A 19,560-nucleotide genomic window follows, 5' to 3' on the forward strand; every position below is an offset into this window, starting at 1 on the left:
GAAATATCTACACCGCCATCTGTATGAACATGGAAATATCTACACCGCCATCTGTATGAACTTGGAAATATCTACACCGCTATCTGTATGAACATGGAAATATCTACACCGCTATCTGTATGAACATGGAAATACCTACACGGCTATCTGTATGAACATGGAAATATCTACACCGCTATCTGTATGAACATGGAAATATCTACACCGCTATCTGTATGAACATGGAAATATCTACACCGCCATTTGTATGAACATGGAATTATCTACACTGCCATCTCTATGAACATGGAAATATCTACACCGCCGTTTGTATGAACATGGAAATACCTACACCACCATCTGTATGAACATGTAAATATCTACACCGCCATCTGTATGAACATGGAAATATCTACACCGCTAACTGCATGAACATGGAAATATCTACACCACTATCTGTAGGAACATGGAAATATCTACACCGTTATCTGTAGGAACATGGAAGTATCTACACCGCTATCTGTACGAACATGGAAATATCTACACCGCTATCTGTATGAACATGCAAATATCTACACAGCTATCTGTATATCAATGGAAATATCTACACAGCTATCTCTATAAACATGGAAATAACTACACTGCTATCGGTATAAACATGGAAATATCTACACCGCCACCTGTATGAACATGGAAATATCTACACTGCCATCCGTACGAACTTGGAAATATCTACACCGCCATCTGTATGAACTTGGAAATATCTACACCGCCATCTGTATGAACATGGAAATATCTACACCGCTAACTGTATGAACATGGAAATGTCTACACCGCTATTGGTATGAACATGGAAATATCTGCACCGCTATTGGTATGAACATGGAAATATCTACACCGCTATCTGTATGAACATGGAAATATCTACACCGCCATCTGTATAAACATGGAAATATCCACACCGCAATGTCTATAAACATGTTAATATCTACACCACCATCTGTATGAACATAGAAATATATACTCCGCCATCTCTATAAACGTAGAATTATCTACACTGCTATCTGTATGAACATGGAAATATCTACACAGGTATCTACATATACATGGAAATATCTACACAGCTTTATCTATAAACATGGAAATAACTACACCGCTCTCTCTATGAACTTGGAAATATCTACACCGCCATCTGAATGAACATGGAAATATCTACACCGCCATCTGTAGGAGCATGGAAATATCTACACCGCCATCTGTATTAAGATGGAAATATCTATTCCGCTTTCTGCATAAACATGGAAATATCTACACCGCTATCTGTATAAACATGGAGATATCCACACCGCTATCTGTGAAAACATGGAAATGTCTACACCACTATCTGTATAAACATGGGAATATCTACACCGCCATCTCTATAAACATGGAAATATCTGCACCGCCATCTGTATAAACATGGAAATATCTACATCTCCATCTATATAAACATGGAAATGTCTACAACGCCATCTGGATGAACATGGAAATATCTACACTGCCATCTCTATAAAAGTGGAAATATCTACACCGCTATCTGTATGGACATGGAAATATCTACACTGCTATCTGTACAAAATTGGAAATATCTACACCGCTATGTCTATAAACTTGGAAATATCTACACCGCTATCTCTATAAACTTGGAAATATCTACACCGCTATGTGTATCAACAAGGAAACATCTACACCGCTATCTCTGTAAACATGGAAATATCTAAGCCGCCCTCTGTATAAACATGAAAATATCTACACCACCACCTCTATAAACATGGAAATATCTACACCAAAATCTGTATGAACATGGAAATATCTTCAGCGCCATCTGGATGAACATGGAAATATCTACACCGCTATCTGTATGAACATGGAAATATCTACACCGCTATCTGTATGAACATGGAAATATGCACACCGCTATCTGTATGAACATGGAAATTTCTACACCGCTATCTGTATGAACATGGAAATATCTACACCGTTATCTGTATGAACATGGAAATATCTACACCGGCATTTGTATGAACATGGAAATATCTACAATGCCATCTGTAGGAACATGGAAATATCTACACTGCCAACTGTAGGAACATTGAAATATCTACAACGCCATCTGTATTAAGGTGGAAATATCTACACCGCTATCTGTATAAACATGGAAATCTCTACACCGCTATCTGTATAAACAAGGAAATATCTACACCGCTATCTCTATAAACATGGAAATAACTACACTACTATCTGTATAAACATGGAAATATCCACACCGCTATCTGAATAAACATGGAAATATCTGCACCACTATCTGTATACACATGGAAATATCTCCACCGCTATCTGTATAATCATGGAAATGTCCACACCGCTATTTGTGTAAACATGGAAATATCTTCACCGCTATCTGTATAAACTTGGAAATAACTACACCACTATCTCTATAAACATGGAAATATCTACACCGCTATCTCTATAAACATGGAAATATCTACACCGCTATCTGTATGAACATGGGAATATCTACACCACCCTCTGTATGAACATGGAAATATCTAAACGGCTATCTGTTTGAACATGGAAATATCTAGACGGCTATCTGTATGAACATGGAAATATCTACACAGCCATCTGGATGAACATGGAAATATCTACACCGATATCTGTGCAAACATGCATACATCTTCACCGCTATCTGTATAAACATGGAAATATCTACACCGCTATCTGTATGAACATGGAAATATCTACACCGCTATCTGTATGAACATGGAAATATCTACATCGCCATCTGTATGAACATGGAAGTATCTTCACCGCTAACTGTATGAACATGGAAATATCTACACCACTATCTGTATGAACATGGAATTATCCACACCGTTATCTGTATGAACATGGAAATAACTACACCGCTATCTGTATGAACATGGAAATATCTACACCGCTATCTGTACGAACATGGAAATATCTACACCGCCATCTGTATGAACATGGAAATATCTACACCGCCATCTGTATAAACATGGAGATATCCACACCGCTATCTGTGTAAACATGGAAATATCTACACCGCTATCTGTATAAACATGGAAATATCTACACCGCTATCTGTATATCAATGGAAATATCTACACTGCTATCTCCACAAACATGGAAATAACTAAAATGCTATCTGTATAAACATGGAAAGATCTACACCGCCATCTCTATGAACATGGAAATATCTACACCGCCATTTGTATGAACATGGAAATATCTACACCGCTAACTGTACGAACACGGAAATATCTACACCGCCATCTGTATGAACATAGAAATATCTACACAGCTATCTGTATGAACATGGAAATATCTACACCGCTCTCTGTACGAACATGGAAATATCTAAACCGCTATCTGTATGAACATGGAAATATCTACACCGCTATGTGTATGAACATGCAAATATCTACACAGCTATCTGTATATCAATGGAAATATCTACACTGCTATATCTATAAACATGGAAACATCTACACTGCTATCTGTATAAACATGGAAATATCTACACCGCCATTTGTATGAACATGGAAATATCTACACCGCTAACTGTATGAATATGGAAATATCTACACCGCTATCTGAATAAACATGGAAATATCTACACCGCTATCTCTATGAACATGCAAATATCTATACAGCTATCTGTATATCAATGGAAATATCTACACAGCTATCTCTATAAACATGGTAATAACTACACTTCTCCCTGTATAAACATGGAAATATCTACACGGTCATCTCTATGAACATGGAAATATCTACACCGACATTTGTATCAACATGGAAATATCCACACCGCTATCTGTGTAAACATGGTAATGTCTACACCGCCATCTGTGTAAACATGGAAATATCTACACCGCCATCTGTGTAAACATGAAAATATCTACACCGCAATACCTATAAACGTGGAAATATCTACACTGCCATCTGTATGAACATGGAAATATCTACACCGCCATCTCTGTAAACGTGGAAATATCTACACCGCTATCTGTATTAACTTGGAAATATCTACACTGCTCTCTGTATAAAATTGAAATTATCTACACCACTATCTCTATCAACATGGAAATATCTACACTGCTATCTGTATAAACATGGAAATATCTACAACGCTATCTATATAAACATGGAAATATCTACAACGCTGTCTCTATAAACTTCGAAATAACTACACCACTATCTCTGTAAACATGGAAATATCTAGACCGCCATCTCTATAAACATGGAAATATCTACACCACCATCTGTATAAACATGGAAATATCTATACCGCTATCTGCATAAACATGAAAATATCTACACCGCCATCTCTATGAACATGGAAATATCTACACCGCCATCTGTACGAACATGGAAATATCTATACCGCCATCTGTATGAACATGTAAATATCTACACCGCCATATGTATGAACATGGAAATATCTTCACCGCTAACTGTATGAACATGGAAATATCTACACCGCTATCTGTATGAACATGGAAATATCTACACCGTTATCTGTATGAACATGGAAATAACTACACTGCTATCTGTATGAACATGGAAATATCTACACCGCTATCTGTACGAACATGGAAATATCTACACCGCTATCTGTATGAACATGCAAATATCTACACAGCTATATGTATATCAATGGATATATCTACAATGCTATCTCTATCAACATGGAAATAACTACACTGATATCTGTATAAACATGGAAATATCTACACCGCCACCTGTACGAACATGGAAATAACTACACTGCCATCCGTACGAACATGGAAATATCTACACCGCCATCTGTATGAACATGGAAATATCTGCACCAACATCTGTATGAACATGAAAATATCTACACCGCTAACTGTATGAACATGGATATATCTACACGGCCATCTGTATGAACATGGAAATATCTACAACACCATCTGTATGAACATGGAAATATCTACACCGCCATCTGTATGAACATGGAAATATCTACACCGCCATCTGTATGAACATGTAAATATCTACACTACCAACTGTAAGAACATGGAAATATCTACACCGCTAACTGTATGAACCTGGAAATATCTACACCGCTATCTGTATGAACATGGAAATATCTACACCGCTATCTGTATAAACATGGAAATATCTACACCGCTATCTGTATGAACACGCAAATATCTACACAGCTATCTGTATATCAATGGAAATATCTACACTGCTATCTCTATAAACATGGAAATAACTACACTGCTATCTGTATAAACATGGAAATATCTACACCGCCATCTCTATGAACATGGAAATATCTACACCGCCATTTGTATGAGCATGGAAATATCTACACCGCCATCTCTATGAACATGGAAATAGCTACACCGCCATTTGTATGAACATGGAAATATCTACACCACCATCTGCATGAGCATGGAAATATCTACACCGCCATCTCTATAAACGTGGAAATATCTACACAGCTATCTGTATGAACTTGGAAATATCTACACTGCTCTCGGTATAAATTGAAATTATCTACACCACTATCTCTATAAACATGGAAATATCTGCACTGCTATCTGTATAAACATGGAAATATCTTCACCGCTATCTGCATAAACATGGAAATATCTACACCGCCATCTCTATGAACATGGAAATATCTACACCGCCATCTGTATGAACATGGAAATATCTACACGCCCATCTGCATGAACATGAAAATATCTACACCGCCATCTGTATGAACATGGAAATATCTACACCGCTAACTGTATGAACATGGAAATATCTTCACCGCTATCTATATGAACATGGAAATATCTACACCGTTATCTCTATGAACATGGAAATATCTACACCGCTAACTGTATGAACATGGAAATATCTACACCGCTATCTGTATGAACATGGAAATATCTACACCGTTATCTGTATGAACATGGAAATATCTACACCGCTATCTGTATGAACATGGAAATATCTACACCACTATCTGTACGAACATGGAAATATCTACACCGCTATCTGTATGAACATGCAAATACCTACACAGCTATCTGTATATCAATGGAAATATCCACACCGCTATCTGTGTAAACATGGAAATACCTACACCGCTATCTGTGTAAACATGGAAATACTTACACCGCCATCTGTATAAACATGGAAATATCTACACCGCCATCTGTATAAACATGGAAATATCTACACTGCCAACCGTATGAACATGGAAATATCTACACCGCCATATCTATAAAGGTGGAAATATCTACACCGCTGTCTGTATGAACTTGGAAATATTCACACTGCTATTAGTATAAAAATGGAAATATGTACACTGCTATGTCTATAAGTATGGAAATATCTACACCGCTATCTGTAGGAACAATGAAATTTCTAGACCGCCATTTCTACAAACATGTAAATATCTACACTGCTCTGTGAATAAACATGGAAATAACTACACCGCTATCTGTATAAACATGGAAATATCTACACCGCTATCTCTATAAACTTGGAAATAACAACACCACTATCTCTATAAACGTGGAAATATCTACACCGCCATATCTATAAACATGGAAATATCTACACCGCCATCTGTAGGAACATGAAAATATCTACACCGCCATCTCTATAAACATGGAAATACCTATACCGCCATCTCTATAAAGATGGAAATATCTAAACCGCCATCTGTATGAACATGGAGATATCTACACATCTATGTATATAAAGAAGGAAGCATCTATACCGCCAACTGTATAAACGTAGAAGTATCTACACCGCCATCTCTATAAACATGGAAATATCTACACCGACATCTGTATAAACGTGGAAATATCTACACCGCTATCTCTATAAAGATGGAAATATCTAAACCGCTATCTGAATAAACATGGAAATATCTACACCGCCATCGCTATAAACATGGAAATATCTACACCTCCATCTGTACGAACATGGGAATACCTGCACCGCCATCTGTATGAACAAGGAAATATCTACAACGCCATCTGTATTAAGATGGAAACATCTACACCGCTATCTGTATAAACATGGAAATATTTACACCGCTATCTCTATAAACTTCGAAATATCTACATCGCTACCTGTATAAACATGGAAATATCTTCACCGCTATCTGTATAAACATGGAAATATCTGCACCGCTATCAGTATAAACATGGAAATATCTACACCGCTATCTGTATAAAGATGGAAATATCCACACCGCTATCTGTGTAAACATGGAAATATCTTCACCGCTATCTGTATAAACATGGAAATAACTACACCGCTATCTATATAAACATGTAAATATCTACAATGCTATATGACTAAACATGGAAATGTCTACACCACCATCTGTATGAACATGGAAATATCTACACCGCCATCTCTAGGAACATGGAAATATCTACACCACCATCTGTATTAAGATGGAAATATCTACACCGCTATGTGTATAAACATGGAAATATCCACACTGCCATCTGTGTAAACATGGAAATATCTTCAGCGCTATCTGTATAAACATGGATGTAATTACACCACTATCTCTATAAACATGTAAATATCTACAACGATATCTGTGTAAACATGGAAAGGCCTACACCGCTGTCTGTGTAAACATGGAAATATCTACACCGCTTTCTGTATAGACATGGAAATATCTACACCGACTTCTCTATAAACATAGAAATATCTACAGCGCCCTCTGTGTAAACATGGAAATATCCAAACCGCCATCTCTATAAACATATTAATATGTACACCACAATCTGAATGAATGTAGAAATATCTACACCGCCATCTCTATAAAGGTGGAATTATCTACACTGCTATCTGTATGAACATGGAAATATCTACACAGCTATCTGCATGTACATGGAAATATCTACACAGGTTTATCTATACACATGGAAATAACTACACTGCTATCTCTATAAACTTGGAAATATCTACAGCGCCATCTGTATGAACATGGAAATATCTACACCGCCATCTGTAGGAACATGGAAATATCTACACCGAAATCTGTATTAAGATGGAATATCTACACCGCTATCTGTATAAACATGGAAATATCTACACCGCTATCTGTAGAAACATGGAGATATCCACACCGCTATCTTTGTAAACATGGAAATATCTACACCGCTGTCTGTATAAACATGGAAATATCTACACCGCCATCTCTATAAACATGGAAATACCTGCACCACCATCTGTATAAACATGGAAATATCTACACCTCCATCTCTATAAACATGGAAATGTCTACAACGCCCTCTGTATGAACACGGAAATATGTACACCGCCATCTCTATAAACGAGGAAATATCTACACCGCTATCTGTATGGACATGGAAATATCTACACTTCTATCTGTATAAAATTGGAAACATCTACACCGCTATCTCTATAAAATTGGAAATATCTACACCGCTATCTCTGTAAACATGGAAATATCTGCAACGCTATCTGTATAAACAGGAAAATATCTAGACCGCCATCTCTATAAACATGTAAATATCTACACCGCTGTCTGTATAAACATGGAAATATCTACACCGCTATCCGTATAAACATGGAAATATCTACACCGCTATCTCTATAAACTTGGAAATAACTACAACACTATCTCTGTAAACATTTAAATATCTAGACCGCCGTCTCTAAAAACATAGAAATATGTACACCGTCATCTGTATAAACATGGAAATATCTATACTGCTATCTGTATAAACATGGATATATCTACACCGCTATCTGTATAAACATGGAAATATCTACACCGCCATCTCTATGGACATGGAAATATCTACACCGCCATTTGTATGAACATGGAAATATCTACACCGCCATCTCTAAGAACATGGAATTATCTACACCTCCATGTGTATGAACATGGAAATATCTACACCGCCATCTGTATGAACATGGAAATATATTCACCGCCATGTGTATGAACACGGATATGTCTACACGGCATCTGGATGAACATGGAAATATATACACAGCTATCTGCATATACACGGAAATATCTACACAGCTTTCTCTAAAAACATGGAAATAACTACACCGCTATCTCTATAAACTTCAAAATATTTACACCACCATCTGTATGAACATGGAAATATCTACACCGCCATCTGTAGGACCATGGAAATATCTACACCACCATCTGTATTAAGATGGAAATATCTACACCGCTATGTGTATAAACATGGAAATATCCACACTGCTATCTGTGTAAACATGGAAATACCTTCAGCGCTATCTGTATAAACATGGAAATAACTACACCGCTATGTCTATAAACATGTAAATATCTACAACGATATCTGTGTAAACATGGAAAGGTCTACACCGCTGTCTGTGTAAACATGGAAATATCTACACCGCTTTCTGTATAAACATGGAAATATCTACACCGCCTAATCTATAAACATAGAAATATCTACACCGCCATCTGTATAAACATGGAAATATCCACACGGCCATCTCTATAAACATATTAATATCTACACCGCCATCTGAATGAACGTAGAAATATCAACACCGCCATCTCTATAAAGGTGGAATTATCTACACTGCTATCTGTAGGAACATGGAAATATCTACACAGCTATCTGCATATACATGGAAATATCTACACAGCTTTATCCATAAACATGGAAATAAGTACATCGCTATCTCTATAAATTTGGAAATATCTACAGCGCCATCTGTATGAACATGGAAATACCTACACCGCCATCTGTATGAACATGGAAATATCTACACCGCCATCTGTATAAACATGGAGATATCCACACCGCTATCTGTGTAAACATGGAAATATCTACACCGCTATCTGAATAAACATGGAAATATCTACACCGCTATCTGTATAAACTTGGAAATATCTACACCGCTGTCTCTATAAACTTGGAAATAACTACAACACTATCTCTGTAAGCATGGAAATATCTAGACTGCCATCTCTAAAAACATAGAAATATCTACACCGCCATCACTATAAACATGGAAATATCTATACCGCTATCTGTATAAACATGGAAATATCTACACCGCTATCTCTATAAACATGGAAATATCTACACCGCTATCACTATAAGCTTGGAAATATCTACTCCGCTATCTCTATAAACTTGGAAATCTCTACACCGCTATGTGTATCAACATGAAAATATCTAAACCACCATATCTGTAAACATGGAAATATCTAAACCGCCCTCTGTATAAACATGAAAATATCTACACCGCCACCTCTATATAAATGGAAATATCTACACCGCCATCTGTATGAACATGGAAATATCTACAATGCCAACCGTATGAAAATGGAAATATCTACACCGCCATCTCTATGAACATGGAAATATCTACACCGCCATGTGTATGAACATGGAAATATCTACACCGCCATCTGAAGGAACATGGAAATATCATCACTGCCATCTGTATGAACATGGAAATATCTTCACCGCCATCTGGATGAACATGGAAATATCTACACTGCCATCAGTATAAACATGGAAATATCTACACCGCTATCTGTATAATCATGGAAATGTCCACACCGCTATCTATGTAAACATGGAAATATCTTCACCGCTATCTGTGTAAACATGGAAATAACTACACTACAATCTCTATAAACATGTAAATATCTACAACGCTATCAGTGTAAACACGGAAAATCTACACCACTTTCTGTGTAAACATGGAAATATCTACACTGCTTTCTGTATAAACATGGAAATATCTACACCGCCATCTCTATAAACATGGAAATATCTAAACCGACATCTATATGAAGATGGAAATATCTACAACGCTACCTGTATGAACATGGATATATCTACACCGCTATCTGAATGAACATGGAAATATCTACACCGCTACCTGTATGAACATGTATATATCTACACCGCCATGTCTACTAAGATGTAAATATCTACACCGCTATGTGTATAAACATGGAAATATCAACACTGCTATCTGTGTAAACATGGAAACAACTACACCGCTATCTCTATAAACATGTAAATATCTACAAAGATATCTGTGTAAACATGGAAAGAACTACACCGCTGTCTATGAAAACATGGAAATATCTACACCGCTTTCTGTATATACATGGAAATAACTACACCGCATTCTCTATAAACATAGAAATATCTACACCACCATCTGTATAAACATGGAAATATCCACACCGCCATCTCTATAAACATGTTAATATCTACACCACCATCTGTATGAACATAGAAATATATACACCGCCATCTCTATAAACGTAGAATTATCTACACTGCTATCTGTATGAACATGGAAATATCTACACAGGTATCTACATATACATGGAAATATCTACACAGCTTTATCTATAAACATGGAAATAACTACACCGCTCTCTCTATGAACTTGGAAATATCTACACCGCCATCTGAATGAACATGGAAATATCTACACCGCCATCTGTAGGAACATGGAAATATCTACACCGCCATCTGTATTAAGATGGAAATATCTATTCCGCTTTTTGCAAAAACATGGAAATATCTACACCGCTATCTGTATAAACATGGAGATATCCACAACGCTATCTGTGAAAACATGGAAATGTCTACACCACTATCTGTATAAACATGGGAATATCTACACCGCCATCTCTATAAACATGGAAATATCTGCACCGCCATCTGTATAAACATGGAAATACCTACACCTCCATCTATATAAACATGGAAATGTCTACAACGCCATCTGGATGAACATGGAAATATCTACACTGCCATCTCTATAAAAGTGGAAATATCTACACCGCTATCTGTATGGACATGGAAATATCTACACTGCTATCTGTACAAAATTGGAAATATCTACACCGCTATCTCTATAAACTTGGAAATATCTACACCGCTATCTCTATAAACTTGGAAATATCTACACCGCTATGTGTATCAACAAGGAAACATCTACACCGCTATCTCTGTAAACATGGAAATATCTAAGCCGCCCTCTGTATAAACATGAAAATATCTACACCACCACCTCTATAAACATGGAAATATCTACACCAAAATCTGTATGAACATGGAAATATCTTCAGCGCCATCTGGATGAACATGGAAATATCTACACCGCTATCTGTATGAACATGGAAATATCTACACCGCTATCTGTATGAACATGGAAATATGCACACCGCTATCTGTATGAACATGGAAATTTCTACACCGCTATCTGTATGAACATGGAAATATCTACACCGGCATTTGTATGAACATGGAAATATCTACAATGCCATCTGTAGGAACATGGAAATATCTACACTGCCAACTGTAGGAACGTTGAAATATCTACAACGCCATCTGTATTAAGGTGGAAATATCCACACCGCTATCTGTATAAACATGGAAATATCTACACCGCTATCTGTATAAACAAGGAAATATCTACACCGCTATCTGTATAAACATGGAAATATCCGCACCGCTATCTGAATAAACATGGAAATATCTGCACCACTATCTGTATAAACATGGAAATATCTACACCGCTATCTGTATAATCATGGAAATGTCCACACCGCTATTTGTGTAAACATGGAAATATCTTCACCGCTATCAGTATAAACTTGGAAATAACTACACCACTATCTCTGTAAACATGTAAATATCTACAACGCTATCTGTGTAAACATGGAAAGGTCTACACCGCTATCTGTGTATACATGGAAATATCTACACTGCTTTCTGTATAAACATGGAAATATCTACACCGCCATCTCTATAAACATGGAAATATCTACACCGCCATTTGTATGAACATGGAAATATCTACACCGCCATCTCTAAGAACATGGAAATATCTACACCGCCATTTGCATGAACATGGAAATACCTACACCACCATCTGTATGAACTTGGAAATATCTACCGCGAAATCTGTATGAACATGGAAATATCTACACCACCATCTGTATTATCATGGAAATATGTACACATACATCTGTATGAACATGCAAATATCTTCACCGCCATCTGTATGAACATGGAAATACCTACACCGCCCTCTGTAGGAACATGGAAATATCTACACCGCCATCTCTATAAACATGGAAATATCTACACTGCCATCTGTATAAACATGGAAATATCTACACCTCTATCTGTATATACATGGAAATATCTGCACCACTATCTGTATAAAAATGGAAATATCTATACCGCTATCTCTATAAACATGGAAATATCTATACCACTATCTGTATAAACATGGAAATGTCCACACCGCTGTCTGTATAGACATGGAAATATCTACACCGCTAACTGTATAAACATTGAAATATCTACACCGCTATCGGTAGAAACATCCGTATTTGCTCTTAATTTATACCCGAGGCTGGGAAGTTTCATATGAAAAAAGACCAAGTACATAATTAGTCTATATTTGGTCTGGCAATTGATCTCTGCAATAATCAAACCTCAAAGACAATCAAATCTGAAATCTAAGCTACATATTAAATAGCTTGGTTTTTAGGTAGCACGTTGCTGTGTATGCTGGCTTCATAGAACATGCAAGTAGCAATGGCCATTTTTTAATATTCATTAGCCTTGAAGTTCTCCTAATTTTTAATCACATAGAAATAGAAATCTAATCTCACTACATTTTTTTTTTTAAACAGTGTCTGGCTTCGTTGCCCAGGGTGAAGAGCAGGGCATGATCTTGGCTCACACCTCTGCCTCTCGGACTCAAGCCATCCTCCCACCTCAGACTTGGGGTAGCTGGGACCACAGGCATGTGCCACCATATCCAGCTAATATTTTTATTTTTGTACAAATGGGGTTTGTCATCTTTCCCAGGCAGGCCTCAAACTCCAAGACTCAAGCAATCCACCTGCCTTGAATTCCCAAACTACTGGGTTTACAGGTGACAGCCATTACGCCCAGCAACTAAACTTCTAAAAATCAATTTTACATAAAATTATCTAAGCGTGCAAGGAAAGATAAGAAGCCTAAGGAACCAGTGAGTTGAAGAATAAATGCAGTTTAAATCATACATGTAAACAACATGATGTGATGTGGTAGGAATCATCTAACATGCTTTAAAGCATGAGTAAAAGGTCTTTTCTTAGAAAACTGGATCTTAGTTTAGGATATCTTTAGATAACAGTATGAAAAGTCACATCACATTGATAAGTGAAGTGCTTCCTTTGGCTAATTTTAGGGATAGGACATTTACTTTCATATAATTCATAGGAATCTTAGACTTAAAAATAAAATTTCCCTTCTCAAATCCTTACTTTCATATATTTTTTGCATTTCTTTCACTTTTGTGTTAATGGCCTATGTCTCAACATATTCTATTAAGCCTTCTGGAAACACATACTTTGTTTCCAGCCTCTTCAGAGAACCATCACTCCACTTCCTAGGCTTCTGAAGAAGCAGACCCAAGCTTATAGTTATTACATATTTCTAAATCTAGGTGACCAAGAAAAATTGATACTTTTCCCATCATACCTTTAAGTTAATAATCAGGGGAATGCTGAGAGGTAAAGACCCAAGAGTGTTGGTTGTCTAATTGTGCAGCTGTATAAACAAATCTTAATGCTTGAAAATATTCAAAGGTTATTCTCACGTTGATTGTTGGTAACTATGTGTAACAACATGAAAAGAAAAAAAAATCAAAGAATTACGTCTGAGGATAATACACAATCTCTAAGGGTAAGAAGAGCAACAAAAATTCTGCTTCAATTACCACTGAAATAATATATTTATCCTGTAAAATCTATGGTGGCTGGTTGTAAAAATTAGGCATTAGCAAACTGATAAAGACTTTTTAATGAAAACATTATGAAACATAGTTTTTAAAAAGTTAAATACACCCACACCAGTTTTTCACATTCTTTGGGCTGCTTTAATGCTGCCATTAAATAGTTGATTTAGTTGTGACATAGATCCTATGTTCCATTGAGTCTACCATTCATAAAGATGCAATGTAAGGTAACAAAAGTATAAATTGTGTGTGTGAGGGGGAGAAGTCAAGAGTATTTTTATGTGACAGATGTTAAGTTGTTATCAGTGTAAAATAGTCTGTTACAAATACAGGACTCTGTATGTTAGTTTCACTTACCAGAAAGAAATAAATTACAGCAGATACACACACACACCCCAAAAAAGGGAAAAGAAACAAAGCTTAGCACCACAGAAAACCACCAAACTAGAGAGATGAACAATAAGAAAGGAAGAAGTGAACAAGTAATCTAAAAAACAAGTAATGAAATGGTAGAAGGAAGCCCTAATTTATCAATAATAAACTTGAATAGAAGTGGATTAAACTCTACTTAAAAGATATAAAGTGGATGAATGGATTCAGACAGCAAAAGCCACCTATGTGCTGCCTACATGATACTTACCTCACTATTAAAGACAAATAGACTGAAAGTGAAGAGATGGAAAAATATATTTTATGCAAACAAATGAAAAGCAAGCAGGAGTAGCCACAGTCATGTCATATTTTAAAAGGCTTTAAATAAAAGAACTATATAAAAAAAGAATGTCACTGTATAAAGAAATGATAAAAGGTCCAATTCAATAAGAGGACGTAACATATATGTTACTTAGGTGTAACTATATATGTACCCAACACCAGAACAACCAGATATGTAAAGCAAATATTAGATTTAAAGGTAGAGATTGACTGCAATACAATATTAGTAGGAAATTTCAACACTCCACTTTAAAAATGGACAGATTATATGAAGAGAAAATCAACCAAAAAATGACAGACTCAAACTATACCATAGACCAAATGGACCTAGCAGGTAAAGAAGATCTCACCTGATATGGTTTGGCTGTATATCCCCACCGAAATCTCATCTTGATTATAGCTCCCATAATTCATACATGTTGTGGGAGGGAACCAGTGGGAGATAATTGAATCATGGGGGCGGTTTCCCCCATACTGTTCTTGTGGTAGTGAATACGTCTAACAAGATCTGATGGTTTTATAAGGGGGAACCCTTTCACTTGGTTCTCAATTCTATTTTGTTTGCTACCATGTAAGATGTGCCTTTCGCCTTCCATCATGATTGGGAGACCTCCCCAGCCACGTGGAACTATGAGTCCACTAAACCTCTTTTTCTCTGTAAATTACCCAGTCTCGGGTATGTCTTTATCAGCAGTATGAAAACAGACTAATACATCATCCAACAGCTGCAGAATACAAATTATTCTCAACTGTACACCAAACATTCTCTAGGACCAATCATACATTATGACACATAATAAGTCTTAGCAAACTTAAGAAGACAGATATCATATGAAGTATCTTTTCTGATTACAGTGATATAAAGCCAGAAATCAACAACAGGAAAGCCCTTGGAAATTTTATGAAAACATGGAAATTAAATAGCATGCACCCAAGAAATCAATAGGTCTCATTAAGACATTAATAGGAAAATTTCAAAAGTCGCTGAGACAAGTAAGAATGAAAATCCAACATACCCAAACCTATGGAACGTAGCAAAAGCAGTTCTAAGAGGGAAATTTATAGCAATAAAAGCCTACACCAAAAATGAAGAAAGATTTTCAAATCACAAAGCAAAATTATACACTTCAAGTAACTAGAACATCAAAAACAAACTAAACCCAAAATTGGTAGAAGGAAGGAAATAATAAAGCTCACAGCAGATATAAAGGAAACAGACACTAAAAAATATTTCAAAAGATAAATAAGACAAAGTGTAAAGGTAAAACTGACAAACCTTTAGCTAAACTAAGACAAAAGGAGAGAAAATTCAAATAAATAAAAGATGAAAAAGGAGACATTACAACTGATACACCACAGAAATATAAGGGATTGTAAGACATTACTCATAACTATATGCCAACAAATTTGATAATGTAGAATAAAATGAATAAATTTCTGCACACATACAACTACCCAGATTAAATTGTGAGGAAATATAACATCTGAACACATCAATAATGAGTTTGGAAATTGAATCAATAATAAAACATCTTCCATCAAAACAACAACAACAACCAACACCCAGGACCTGATGTCTTCACTGCTGAATTCTACCAAACAGTTAAAGAATAACTACCAATTCTCCACAAACTTTTCCACAAAAGTAATGAGGAAGGAATACTTCCATACTCATCTTATGAGGCTCGCAATATCCTGATTCTAAAACCAGACAAAGACATGCACAAAATGAAAATAACAGGCCAATATTCCTGAAGAACATAGATACAAAAATTATCAACAAGATACAAGTGAACTGACTTCGACAGCACAGTAAAAAGAGTATTCACTATAATCAAGTGGGATTCATCCCAGGGATGAAAGGATGGCTTAACATGCACAAATCAGTAAATATGATACACCACCACAATAGAAAGAAAAACAAAAACCATGTGATCATTTCAACAGATGCAAAAAGAACACTTGACAAAAGTCAACATTCGTTTATGATAAAAACTGTCAAGAAAGTAGGTATAGGAGTGTACCTCAACGCAGTAAAGGCCATATGTGACAAACCCACAGCTAACATCTTATTTATGGTGAATAGTTAATTGCTTTTCCTCTATGATATGGAGGAAGACAAGGATGTCAACTTCTACCACTTCTATTTAGCATAGTACTGGAGGTCAGAGCCAGAGCAATTAGACAAAAGAAATAAATAAGAGGGATCCAAACTGGAAAGAAGGAAGTCAGATTGTTTCTGTTTGTAGAAAATGTGATCTCACACACATATGTATACATCTATATATATGATCATATAGATATATATGATCTCTCTCTCTTTAGGGTTCTTTCTATATATACTTATATAGAGTGAGAACCCTAAAGACTTGACCAAAAACTACTAGAAATCATAAATAAATTCAGTAAAGTTGTAGTATACAAAATCAACACAGAAAATGCAGTGGTGTTTCTATACACTAATAGTGAACTATCTGAAAAAGTCATCAAGAAAGGAATTCCATTTACAATAGCTACCAAGAAATCTGCAGATAAATTTAATCAAGGTCGTGAAAGATCTCTTCAATGAAAACTATAACACACTGATGGAAAAATTTACAATACACAAAAAATGGACACTATATACTCATGGAATGGAAGAATTGATACTATTGAAATGACCATACTAACAAAATGTCCTACAGATTCAATGCAATCCCTATCAAAATAACAATGAAATTCTTCACAGAAATAGAAAAAAATACCCTAAAATTTGTATGAAACCAGAAAAGACCCCAAATAACCAAAGCAATCCTGTGCAAAAATAACAAAGCTGGAGGCACCACACTACCTGACTTCAAAATATACTACAAAGCCATAGTAAGCAAAACAGCATGGCACTGCCATAAAACAAACACATAGACCAACGGAAGAGAATATACAGCTCAGAAATAAATTCTCATACCTAAAGTCAACTGATTTTCAAAAAAGGAGTCAAGAGCACACACAGGGGTAAAGACAGTGTCTTCATTAAATGGTACTGAGAAGATTGGATATCTATATGTGGGATAATGAAATCAGACCCCTATCTTTTACCTTATACAAAAATCAACTCAAATGCGATTAAAGACCTAAAGGTAAGATTGAAAACTATGAAAAACTACTAGAAGATAACATGTGGGAAATTCTCTATAACTTTGGGTTGTACAAGGATTTTTTAAATGAGACGTCAAAAGCACAGGCAACAAAAGCAAAAATAGATAAATGGGGTTTCATCAAACTAAAATGCTTTTGCACAGCAAAGGAAACTTAACAGAGTGAAAAAACAACTTACAGAATGGGATACAATATTTGCAAGCTATACATCTGCTAAGGAGTTAATGCCCAGATTATATAAGAAACTTAAACAACTCAACAGCAAAAACATAAATAACTTATTTAAAAATGGGCAAAACTGGGAGGCTGAGGCAGGTGGATTCCCTGAGGTCAGGAGTTTGAGACCAGCCTGACCAATATGGTGAAATCATTTCTCTAATAAAAATACAAAAATTTAGCCAAACATGATGGCGTGTGCCTGTAACCCTGGCTACTCAGCAGGCTGAGGCAGGGGAATTGCTTGAACCAGGGAGATGGAGGTTGCCGTGAGCCCCGATTGCACCACTGTACTCCAGCTTGGGCAACAGAGCAAGACTCCTTCTCAAAAAAAAAAAAAAGGACAAAATAAACTAAAAGACATGCCACAAGAGAAAATATAGAAATGGTCAAGACGAATATATAATAAAATCATGTTCAACATCACTAACCATCAGGGAAATGCAAATCAAAACCACAATGAGATACCAGTTCACCCATCAGAATGGCTATTACCAAAAAGGTAAAAGATAACAAGAGTTGGCAAGGAAGTGGAGAAAAGGGAACACTTACAGACTGTTGATGGGGTTGTAAACTAGTACAACCATTAAGCAAAACTTTATGGAAATTCGCTAAAAAATAAAAAAAAACAAAAAACCAATCATTCGATCACATAAC

This window comes from Gorilla gorilla, chromosome 5, assembly GCF_029281585.2.
Source record: "Gorilla gorilla gorilla isolate KB3781 chromosome 5, NHGRI_mGorGor1-v2.1_pri, whole genome shotgun sequence".
Lineage (NCBI taxonomy): Eukaryota > Metazoa > Chordata > Mammalia > Primates > Hominidae > Gorilla > Gorilla gorilla.